At 42.5% G+C, this 13,056-nt stretch overlaps 1 pseudogene; it reads left to right on the top strand.

The window, feature by feature from the left end:
* Positions 1-1,410: 1,410 nt before the first annotated feature.
* LOC147464394 (uncharacterized) lies at positions 1,411-1,939 on the top strand (annotated as a pseudogene).
* Positions 1,940-13,056: the final 11,117 nt, after the last annotated feature.

Below are 13,056 nucleotides of genomic sequence, written 5' to 3' on the forward strand. Positions count from 1 at the left end.
CCGCTTACTCTTCAGACGTCGGATTGGAGATCTCTGCATGTCATATCTAAAGCAAGTTCATATTCCATGGGAGTAAGTATTAATTAACATCAAAAAGTATGATTTATAGTTGGTTATTTGAATTACTAATTGACTTTTTGATGCAATGTAGTGATCAGCTTGAGGATGACAAGAAATATGTCATCAACTCACTCGAGGCAGAGTATGGAACAGGATGGAGCCACAAATGGTTGCTTAAGCAAATGTGCAAGCTCATGGCTCATCGACGAAACAATACATGGTATGCACGAGAGAGAGAGAGAGAGAGAGAGAGAGAGAGAGAGAGAGAGAGAGAGAGAGAGAGAGAGAGAGAGAGAGAGAGAGAGAGAGAGAGAGAGAGAGAGAGAGAGAGAGAGAGAGAGAGAGAGAGAGAGAGAGAGAGAGAGAGAGAGAGAGAGAGAGAGAGAGAAAGCTTTATTAACGTCTTCTTCTAGAGGCCGAATTCGGCCTATGAGACAAAACCATGTACATATGTGTATCCTCTGGTAACCAAAAAGGATTAAAGTGCTGAAAAACTAAAGTAAAGTGGTACATACTGCTAAAAAAAAGGTGATACAAGGCTAGAGTAATCTCCTCAAGGGTAGGGTGAGTACGTGTGCATGTAAAATGAGGGGATGGAGCTCTATCTCTAATGGATGCATAGCTATATGCTCAGGAGATACGACCATGATATGCAAACTAGCTGCATCCGGTACCAAACTGGGGGTGTAGGATATCATGCATAGGTGGGTAGGGTGTGAAGAGTCCTTGTAGTATGGTGGCAGGGTCGGAGTAGACTCGCTGTATCGCTCTCTGCCTGTCATGCTCATGGTGTGACCGGATCTGGTGGATCTCCCTCTGGTGTGCTCATCGGGTCCGGTATCCCACAACTCTAGGTTGTCTCCTAGATCTAACCACCTCTTCATGATGTAGAGTGACCCCTCTATGTGTTGTAGTAATATGGGGTGCTGAAGTCACTCGATGAAAAAAATCTGTGAGCTGGGACTGTCTATCTCCATTAGGTGACTGTAGCATCAGATCTCTATGTCTCTGCATCTCTAGAAGAAAACATCCAAGCTGTCTCTGGTCTCTGGACTCCATGAGCTGTCTGAGTGTAGGTTGTTCTGAAAACAAGGCAGTGTAGTGGCTCTATTCTGAGAGAGACACTGAGAGAGATAGAGAGAGAGAGAGAGAGAGAGAGAGAGAGAGAGAGAGAGAGAGAGAGAGAGAGAGAGAGAGAGAGAGAGAGAGAGAGAGAGAGAGAGAGAGAGAGAGAGAGAGAGAGAGAGAGAGAGAGATCTAGTTTAAATATTTCAAACTGAGAGGTCCCAAACTCAGCCTACCTCGCAAGGATTGTCTTCTCCCCATCGGCACTACGCGTCTTGGACGTTTATGGGTGCGCGTAAGTCGCTGAAAATCATTGTTTTTTTGTGTTTTTCAGCGCTCTGCACTTGCTATTTTTTGGCGGACAGCAGTGGATTTATTGGGCTTTTTAGATGACATCGACATTTCAGAGGCTTATACACTTCTCGGAAGTGTTTTGGAGGCATCTCGGGCTGTTTTCTTGAGTTGTTTTGAGGAGGAGTCCACTTGCGGTTGCGTTTCTGTGCCTATTCGATCTTGGAGTCTTGCATCTCTCGTACGTGGCGTACCTTGCCCTCTTAGGAGGACACTAATCGGAGTTGCAAATTATACCTTATGGCTTCTCCATGTTCCCAGAGAGTGCCAAGTTGGACAGTGCTAATTGGTCCATATGAAAGACAAAGGTGCGTACTATATGTATGTACAACGAAGTTTGGGATTAGCTCGAGGATGCGGCACAGGCGGTTATGCCTCACCCAGCAGAGGAGGACTATACACATGGAACGGCAGACGAGTGGCAAAATATATACCGCAAGGTGTTTACTTTCCTTTTGCTTAACCTTTCTGATTCTATCCTTCAGGAAGTCAGAACGGAGTCACATGCCCATGGTCTTTGGAAGAGACTCTCAGATCTCTTCGTAGACAAGTCTATTGGCCATATTATGTGATTGGAGAAGGAGCTCTACCAGTTGCAGTATAGCCAATTCAACTCTCTCTCAGGGTTGACCCACACGATGCGAGAGCTATGGGATGATTTCGTTGCGGTCTGAGGCGAGATGACCTCTACTCGGATGGCGCAACAACTCCTATTCAAACTTCCAGACAGGTTCGACTCTTTCTACCAGAGTCTCATTCAGTTAAGGTGTACCACGCAACCCACTTGGGAGGAGGCTCTTTTCCAGCTCATGCAGATTGAGAGCCGAGCCGAGTTTTGTGCCGGAGGTGAAGGTGAGTGTTGGAGTCTCTTTGATTGCCTCACAGGACCTTGCCTTGACCTCTTCACAGTCTGGTGCTTGGATTGTGGATAGCGGTGGGACCACTCACATGACTCCCATGCGGGAGTGGTTCAGTTCTCTTACCTCTTCATCAGATCAGTACATTACCTTGGGTGATTCTCACTCGATTCCAGTGGCTGGGACTGGGAGGATTCCTATCTTCCGCTCTTCAGTAGACCCCAAGTATAGTGCGGTTGATGTGCTTTTCATCCCCGACTTAGCCTTCAACCTTCTCTCGGTTTCCTCCTTGGACACCTTGGGAGCTTTTGTCACTTTTGGGGATGGTAAGGTGATTATTACAGATGGTGCTACAGGTCCAATTCTTGCTAGAGGGGAGCGTGATGGCTGGTTATTCAAGCTCAAGGCTCTACTCTCACAGGGCGCGGTTTCATCTACACTTTGGCATTAAGGCAAACGACGGGAAAAAATCCTACGGGTCATCAAAAGTATTATGCTAAACTAGCAAAAAGATACTATAGTCCTTTCCAAATCTTGAAGCCCATCAATGAGACAGCTTATCAACTCAAGTTTCCCAACCATTGGCTCATACACAATGCCTTTCATGTAAGCCTACTTAAGCCCTACAAAGGAGATCCACCAAGTGAACCAATTATTGAAGACCCTCCCGAAGTTGAAGACTAAGAAGAGGTGCTACAACCCGAAGCAATCCTTCGGCATGAAGACAAGGTACTACGACATGGTAAGATTATCTGATGGTATCTTATTAAGTTAAAAAATTATCCTTTTGAAGATGCTACATGGATTCCAGGAATACAGCTTAAAGATAGTATGAACCTTGTCAATGCTTACAATGCTACGTTAGAGTAAGCAAATGTACAAGTTTCTTTTAATTAACTGATGTTTTTGACTTATAAGACTAGTCCTCTTTTTAATTGTGCACAAATAAATTTTACTTAGCGGGTAGAGGATCCCTTTTTACCCTACAACATCTTTCCAAGATGGATGACTAATGACTAAGACTTTGTCTCTTCTACCTCATAGTCGAGGACGACTATGATTTCAAGAGAGAGGTAATGTCATAAAAACTAATATCTAACCAACCCAAATGATTTTATCATATGAAAATGATCATTTAATGTGGGAGAATAAATGGGAACAAGGGTTAAGATATTGAGATGTGCTTATAGATCTTATCTCAACACGGGGCCCAAATGTGGGAGAATAAATTGGAACAAGGGTTAAGATATTGAGATGTGATTATACATCTATCTCAACACGGGGCCAATAGAAAAGGGGCCCAAATGAGCGATGGTCTATCAAAGAGAAAGGCTAACCAATGGAGCATAAGACCTTAGGGTTAGCTTCATTGAAGACCTCCAATAATGTGTGTAAAAGTCCTTTGACCTTAGGTAAGCTAGGGCTGAGCTTGAGGCGGGAACCCGACCCAGCTCGAGGTGCTTGTCATGCTTGATGACTAAGGTTCTTGGGGTGCTTGAGGTGCTTGATGATTGAGGTTCTTGATGATGAGGTTCTTGAGATGCTTGAGGTGCTTGATGATTGAGATGCTTGAGGTGCTTGACATGCTTGAGATGCTAGGGTTGTACTTGAGGTGAGAACCCAGCCCAAGCTTAAAGTGCTTAAGGGCCAAGCTTGTGGTGGGAACTGGGCCTATGTATGAGGGTCTTGAGGTGTCAAAAAGTCAAATATTCAATCCCTACAAGGAGGAGGCAATCCCTACATGACGGGGAATGAGAGAGAACACCCACACACTCACACTAGGCATGCATGGTACAAAGAAAGCAGAAGGGACACTTGTCAAGTTCCTCCTCATGTTGCCCTCATGGTGTGCCTGAAGCCTATTGGTTGCCCCCCCAAGGGGCCCAATGATAATGTAGGAGATTTAGTTAATTGATTTTGCATTTATCAAGTCCTCTCTCTCAAAGAGGAAAGGGAGACACTTGTCCGAAGGCTACCCTTGTTGCTTGTAATGCCTCCTGCTTGTGATTGGCTAGGCCTGGAGGGGTCCAATGAGCTTCAAGCATGAGCTACAAGGGGGGGTCAAACCAAGCAATCTAGGGGGTTTCTTAGGGGGTATAATCACCCCCACACACTCACAAACACTCTCATTGTGTGCTATGCAAAGTGCAAGATCTCCCTCTCCTTCTCTAAGCAAGTAGAGGTTTGAGAGACTACACCAACACTTTTGGCTATGAAGTGCAAATCCAACCAAGAGCCATGCTTCTATGCTTAAGCTTGCCATTTCTGTCTTCTTCATTATTACTATGCTACTATGTATGCTAGCAAGAAGAGTTATGATAACTGAGGAACTAATTCTTTTTCCTATGAAATGTTTCTTCTTCCTCTTTCCTACCCTCATTCCCTGCTAGCTCTCTCCACCTTCGAAGGTGTTTGAGGTCTTGGGACTGAGGCTTGGGATAGTTAAAGCTTTCTTCAAGTTTATGTTATGCTTGTGATGCATGAAGCTTTCCATCTTCATTGCATCACCTAGGTCACAAGGAACACAAAGATTGTATTGTAACAAGTCTCTCTTAATGGGAGAAATCATAATACAAATGCCTATTGGAGGGGGGACCGGCTCCACATAAATCCGGTCCTCAACTGTTGTCATGTTCTCTAAATTCTCTCTCTTGCAAAAGTATTGTTCATGCCATTTTAACTAATTGCTATGATTATGTTGCTATCTTCAATTATGTTCACCCGCTATGCTCACAATTTCCTTTCTCGAAAGTACTCTCATTAATTTCCGCTACTTTCAAGTTAAATAGGCCAATTCCATTACACATAGTTTCCTCCCCTCCTATCCACTTTTAAGAGTGATGGTGACATGCTTTAGGAACGTTCACAACATACCTAATGTCCTCCCTCCCTATACACCCATCTTGGATGGGAGGTTGACATGCTTTAGGACCTTCACACCATACCTAGTTTCCTCATATCCACCTTTAAGGTGATGACACCTGCTTACACCTCCTCATCACCATCTATGATGATAGCAATCTACTCATCAATCTCAATGCTTACCTTCCCCTCTTTAAGCTTCATGATTGTGAGCTTGATCTCATCATTTCTAGTCTTGCTTGCACTTCCCCATTCTCATAGTATCACCATTGTGACATCAAACCAGGAAACATGCTCTTTCATTGCACCCATGATGGTAGCACGATGAGGAAGTAATCCTCATAGACCTTGGTTTGAATGAAATCATTGCGTTGGGAGACAAGCTTTATGATCTCATTGGAACCTCACCTTACCACCCTCTTGAAGTTATTAGGGGTTATTATGATCAACGCCTTAACATTTGGAGTTTTGTTGTTGTTCTTCACCAACTTCTCACATCTACTTTGCCTTTTGACATTAGAGAGATCCCTTGTGATGCTCCCACCTCTACCATTCACTGAGGCATCCTCTGTAACCAACTAATAATACTCGATGATTTTGGCTTCATGCGACTGCTTTTGACTATAGCATGTTTCATTCAATTGCACATCGTTAATAACGGACCACACTTGCTAACGATTAGTCAACATGTTAGACATAGCTAAAATTGTGCCAGCTTGCTTGTAAGGGATGATTAATGGAGGCTACTGCAAATATTTCATTGGGACATTGATGTGGCACATTGTATCAATTTCTTCCTATCGTATTTAAAAAAAAAGAGTAATGTATTTGCATAATAGTAATAAGAGTATTGAGAGTTCTTTAAACATAACGATAAGAAATAGCAAGAGTATAGAAACAATAAATATGGCAACTGGATAGTTGAAATTTCAAAATTTCATTTGGAAGTCCTTTGGAATATTAAAACCAACTCTTCATATAAAAAGCATGATTGTGTCACCACTCACATTGCTAAAAGTAGCATTTGGAGGAGGTCATTTGGAAGTCCTTTGGAATATTAAACCCAACTCGTCGTATTGAAAGCATGATTGTGTCACCACTCACATTGCTAAAATTAGCATTTGGAGGAGGTCAATACAAAAAAATGCTAGTAATGGGAATCAAGCGACACAAGCTATTGGGGTTGCTACAACAAGGCATGCAAATGAATTCTAAATATCACAAGGACACTATACTCCTTTAATCGATCCAACAAGGACTAGATTGTCAAGAAAATTAATAGAAAGCTGAGAAAAGCATCACTAGATGGAGAACTTGTATTGAAGAAAAACCAATAAGATTGAATTTATAGCCTTTTTTGCAAGATTCAATGATTTGGAAAATTTGATGTTTGTTCATAGCATATCATACTAGATCAATAGCTACCTTAAATTGTCAATCCAAGGAAGAGCATGACCTAGCTAGGGCATAAAATCTTCTCATGAGAGTAAGAGAGCACCACCAATCGGAATGAGAAGAAGAATTTGTGAGAAAAGAAGAAGGTAGAAGAGAAGCCATGGAATGGACTTCCTTTCCCCTTCACCTCAACAAACCACTTCAACACATACACACGTATGGCAAGATGTGGGATATCTTTCTTCTCCACCTATACACTCTCTCTTACAAGCACACACATGGAATTGTAATGGAATTTGCCTATTCAATTTGAGAGTAGCGGAATTTAATGAGAGTACTTTCAAGAAATGATTTTGTGAGCATAGCGGGTAGACATAATTGAAGATAGCAACATAATTATAGCAATTAGTTAACTTGGCATGGACAATACTTTTGCAAGAGAGAGAATTTAGAGAACATGACAACAGTTGAGGACCGGATTTATGTGGAGCCGGTCCCCCCTCCAATAGGCATTTGTATTATGATTTCTCCCATAAAGAGAGACTTGTTACAATACATTCTTTGTGTTCCTTGTGACCTAGGTGAAACAATGAAGATGGAAAGCTTCATGCATCACCATCATAGCATAACCTAAACTTGAAGAAAGCTTTAACTATACCAAGCCTCAGTCCCAAGACCTCAAACACCTTCGAAGGTGGAGAGAGCTAGCAGGGAATGAGGGTAGGGAAGAGGAAGAAGAAACATTTCGTAGGAGAAAGAATTAGTTCCTCACTTATCATACTCTTGTTGCTAGCATACATAATAGCATAGTAATGAAGAAGATGGAGATGGCAAGCTTAAGCATTGAAGCATGGCTCTTGGATGGATTTGCACTCCATAGCCAAGAGTGTTGGTGTAGGCTCTCAACCTCTACTTGCTTGGAGAAGGAGAGGGAGCTCTTGCACTTTGCATAGTACACAATGAGAGTGCTTGTGAGTGTGTGTGGGTGAGTATACCCCCTAAACACCCCCCTAGCTTGCTTGGGTCAAACCCCCCTTGTAGCTCATGCTTGAAGCTCATTGGACCCCTCCAGGCCTAGCCAATCACAAGCAGGAGCCATTACAAGCAACATGGGTAGCCTTGGGACAAGTGTCCCCCTTTCCCCTTTGAGAGAGAGGACTTGATAAATGCAAAAACAATTAGATAATTCAAGTAATTTATCATTGGACCCCTTTGAAGCCTAGCTAATAGGCTTCAAGCAACACATGAAGGTAACATGGGTAGGGACCTGACATGTGTCCTTGCTGCCTCTTCAAGCTGGGGCTTCCCTTGTGAGTGTGAGTGTGTGTTATCTCTCTAATCCTTAGGAAAAGGGCTCGCCACCCCTCTTGTAGGGATGCGTTTGACTTTAGGAGCTCAAGCACCTTAGTCATCAAGTATGACAAAGCACTTGGACTAGGGGGTATTCCCACAAGCATCTCAGGCAAGCATGTCAAGGCACCTCAAGCACCTTAATCAAGAGGCAAGTCAAGAACCTAAAGCAAGGAGTAAGTCAAGTACCTCAAGCACCTTAATCAAGCACCTCAAGCAGGACAAACACCTCAAGCACGACAAGCACCGCAAGCAGGTCAAGCACCTCGAGCTTGGGCCGGGTTCCCACCTCAAGCTCAGCCCTAGCTTACCTAAGGTCAAAGGACTTTTACACACATTATTGGAGGTCTTCAATGAAGCTAACCCTAAGGTCTTATGCTCCATTGGTTAGCGTTGCTCTTGATAGACCATCTCCCATTTGGGCCCCTTTACTATTGGCCCCGTGTTGAGATAGATCTATAAGCACATATCTATATCTTAACACTTGTTCCCATTTATTCTCCCACATTAAGTGATCAATTTAATATGAGAAAATCATTTGGGTTGGTTAGATATTAGATTTTATGACATTACCTCTCTCTTGAAATCATAGTCGTCCTCGACTATGAGGTAGAAGAGATAAAGCCTTAGTCGTTAGTCAATCGTACTTAGCGGGTAGAGGATCTCTTTTTTTTACCCTACGACATCTTTCCAAGATGGATGACTAATCCATTTGGTGCTTCGGAGACATAGATGCGGCAAGCATGTGTGCTCTTTAGTCCATTTCATTCTCCCAAAGTAGAGTGACAAATTCTACTTGGTGTTTGAGAGACGTCGTCATCACAAACATGATTCTAAGCATGCATACTAGTTAAATTTGTGCACAATTAAAAAGAGGATTAGTCTTATAAGACAAAAACATGAGTCATTTAAAAGAGAGTGGTACATTTGCTTACTCTAATGTAGCATTGTAAGCATTGCCAAGGTTCATACTATCCTTAAGTTGTATTCCTTGCATCCATCTAGCATCTTCAAAAGGATAATTTTTGAACTTAATAAGATACCGTCGGATAATCTTACCATGTCGTAGTACCTTGTCTTCATGCCGAAGAACAGCTTCGGGTTGTAGCACCTCTTCTTGGTCTTTAACTTCGGGAGGGTCTTCAATAATTGGTTCAGTTGGTGGCTCTCCTTTGTAGGGCTTAAGTAGGCCTACATGAAAGGCATTGTGTATGAGCCAATGGTTGGACAACTTGAGTTGATAAGCCGTCTCATTGATGGGCTTCAAGATTTGGAAAGGACCATAGTATCTTTTAGCTACTTTAGCATAATACTTTTGATGGCCCGTAGGATTTTTGCCCGTCGTTTGCCTTAATCGAGCCTTAAGAAACTTGAGTAAGACCCAATCATTTTCTTTGAACATTAAGGCTCTTTTGTGCTTATCAGCAACAACCTTTTTCCTTTGTTGAGAGATGGATATAGCCTCCTTAATCTTTTGAAACGATTCTTGTAGGTCACGGCTATACTCATTGGCGGCGAAGATCTTCCCATGTACTTTGAGTAGCAAGGGACTTTTAGGTCTTCCCTCTATGATCTCGAAAGGTGCTTTCCCCGTAGAAGTATGTACAGTATTATTGTAGGCATACTCTACTAGAGGTAAATACTTTTCCCATTGTGAGCGTTGATCTACTTCGGTAACATAAGTCTTGAGTAGATCGAGTATCGTAAGATTGGCTATCTCACTTTGGCCATCCGTTTGTGGGTGATAGGCCGAAGAGAAATTCAATCTTGTTCCTAGATTTTCAAAGAGACCTTTCCAGAAATTACTGGTCATTCTCGGATCTCTATCTGGCACGATGGATGTGGGTAATCCATGGTGCTTGAAAATTTGAGATATGAAGAGAGTTGCCATTTGATGTGCCTTAATAGTCTTTTTGACAGGAATAAAATGTGCTTGCTTGCTAAACCTGTCGACTATTGTCCATATTCCTGTATTCCCATGGATAGACTTGGGTAATCCAAAGATGAAATCCATAGATATACTCTCCCATGGTGAATTTGGAATAGGCAATGGGTGGAGTAATCCAGGTTGCTTCCCTCTATCATACTTGGTCTTTTGGCATACTACAAACTTTGAAACATACTCTTGTATGTCCACTTTCATGGTAGGCCAATAGAAATACGTCTCTACTCCTCGGAGAGTAGGTTGAATACCTCTATGCCCTGCATATGGAGGAGCATGGGATTCATACATAACCTTCTCACAAAGGGAATGGGTAACACATAGCATATTGCCGTGGAGAAGATAACCATCCTGCAAGGTGAATGGTTCCTCTTTCTTCCTCAAAGCAAGGGCTGACATTATGTCTTTAAAGTCAGGGTCAGTAGCATACTCTTCTATCATAGAGGATAGATCATTGTGAGTAGCTATATACACCGCATTAACTTTTGGTCGTCGTGAAAGTGCATCGGCAACTTGATTGTGCTTACCAGCTATGTGAGCAATATGGAAATTAAATTGCGAAAGAAAATTTGCCCACCTGATTTGTTTGTCGGAAAGTTTGGTTTGCGTCATGAAATACTTGAGACTTTGGTGGTCGGTTCGTAGGATAAATGGAGCCCCCAATAGGTAGTGCTTCCATGTATCTAGGGCATGTAGAACAGCTAAAAGCTCTTTCTCATAAATGCCCAAGACTCGTTCATCACTATTGAGCCTTCGGCTCTCATATGCTATGGCATGCCCTTCTTGAAGCAAAACCGCTCCAAGGCAATCACCACAAGCATCACATTGGACCTCAAATGGTTTTGAGAGATCTGGAAGCACGAGGACTGGTTGGGAACTAAGCTTCTCTTTGAGTTTTTCAAAAGTATTTTGCTCCTTAGCAGTCCATACAAACTTAACGTTCTTCTTTGTTAAGTCGTGTAGTGGTCCTGCTACTTGAGAGAATTTTGCTATGAAGCGTCTATAGTATGCACACATACCAATAAAGCTTCTTAGCTCATGTAGATTCCTTGGGTTAGGCCATGATTTTATTACCTCTAACTTTGATGGATCCATACGAATACCATCGTGAGAGATAATATGACCTAGATATTGAATCTCTTGAAGGAAGAATTCACTTTTCTTTTGGTTGAGAAAAAGTTTGTTCTACCTCAAGGCTTGAAAAATCACTTGGAGATGTTGCTTATGTTCCTCCAAAGACTTGGAGTAGACGATGATATCATCAAAGAACACTTCAGTGAATTTACGATATGGTCTAAAAAGTTTCTCCATGAGACGATTGAAAGTAGCTGGTGCATTAGTCAAGCCAAAAGGCATGACTAGATATTCATAAAGACCAAATGTTGTGCGAAACGCGGTCTTTAGGATATCTTCATCCACTATCCTTATTTGATGATAGCCACTCTTAAGGTCAATCCTACTGAAGTAGGTAGAGCCTTGTAGCTTATCAAACAGATCTTCTACCCGAGGCACGGGAAATCTGTTTTTGATAGTGATATGGTTTAGTGCTCGATAGTCCACACACATACGGTATGTACCATCTTTCTTTTGCACTAAAAGAACCGGAGAAAAAAAGGGAGAGGAACTAGGCCTCACCATCCCTTTGTCTACCTACCAATTCCTGTACTTGCCTCATAATCTCCTCTTGTTGAGCTTGTGAGACTCGATAAGGAGGTTTGTTAGGCAGTGAGCTTCCTGGAAGGAGCTCAATACGATGGTCATCATCCCCTCGTTTTGGAGGTAGGTCCATAGGGATATCATTGATGAACACATCTTGGAATCCTTTTAGAAAAGTAGACAAGTCCAACTCTTCTTGATTCCTATCATTTTCATTTGATGAAACATTATTAGCTTTTAGAGACTCTTTGACATAAATCATGTACGCAGAAACTGAGCTCTTCATTGATTTATCAAAAGAAAGAGGATTTACAAGTGGAATAGTACGACCACGCTCACTAGCATCTATATACCTGTTCTTTCCCCTGTAGGTGAAGTAAATTCTCCTTGCAGGGAACTTCATGTTGACAGCCATGCGATTAAACCATGGTGCCCCTAGGATAACATACTGATGTTGGAGAGGAGAGATGAAGAAGTCTTCTTTGTCGACATAGCTTTGGACATGAAGCCTCAACTTCCCAATCAAGGGAGTAACGGAGGCTTGTTGTCCCTTGAAAGCTGCATCAGCTGTTACTATATCTCCCATCTCAAAAGCTTGAATGCCCAACTTGGTGGCCAACTCTATTGATATGAAGTTGAGAGTAGAGCCAGGGTCAAACAAGATGAAGGCATCATGTTCTCTTACCTTTCCCCAAGCATAGGAGAGTGATGATCCTTTGCAATGAGCATCCTCTTTTGGAGCTTCGATGGTGGAAGCCCTAGGAGTCTCATTGCGAGTATTCTTCTTGGGGCAAGAACGATGGCCATGTCCTTGCTCCCCACACTTGAAACATTTATGGTCCTTGCGAAAAGCTTCAAGCTCTTCAGGAGAGAGTTTGTTTTTACCTTTGTAAACTCCCTTCTCCTTGGACCGATTGTTGTTGTTGTTATTGTTGTTGTTGGAAGTGCCTTGGGAATTATTTTGTGCATTGGATTTCCCCTTTGCATCATTTTTATCTTTGTTTTCCATGGGCTTGACATTACGTCTAGCCCCTTGATGGAAATTGATGCGTGAAGCAACCATGGTGTGATGGATTACTTCGGTAATAGTACCAGGCCGTTGAGAGTTGATGTATTCGGCCATCTCTTCAGGTAATCCCGCACAGAATTGCTGTCTTTGCTCGGCAAAGTCTATCTTTTGAAAGACAGTAGCTTTGAGATGTAAATCCCGAAACTTGTCTACATACTTGTTGATAGACTCATGAGAGAGAAGCTTCAAGCCGCGCCATTCGGTAAGAACTTTATCTTTAGTATCACTTGGAAGAAATTGCTTCATGATGGAAACTCGTAGAGTTTTCCATGTCTTTGGGGCTTCTCCATTGCCACGAAGGCTAGCCCACCATTGACGAGCTGATTTTTGGAAGTGCATAGCTACATGGCGTAGCTTGGAGGACTCTATGAAGCCCTCGTCCCCAAAGGCCGCATCCAATTGCTGGATGAAGGCCAACACTTTGTCGGTAGCACCAAAGGCGCCATCGT

The sequence above is a fragment of the Adiantum capillus-veneris genome, chromosome 1 (genome assembly GCF_014529385.1).
Source record: "Adiantum capillus-veneris isolate H3 chromosome 1, ASM1452938v2, whole genome shotgun sequence".
Classification (NCBI taxonomy): Eukaryota; Viridiplantae; Streptophyta; class Polypodiopsida; order Polypodiales; family Pteridaceae; genus Adiantum; species Adiantum capillus-veneris.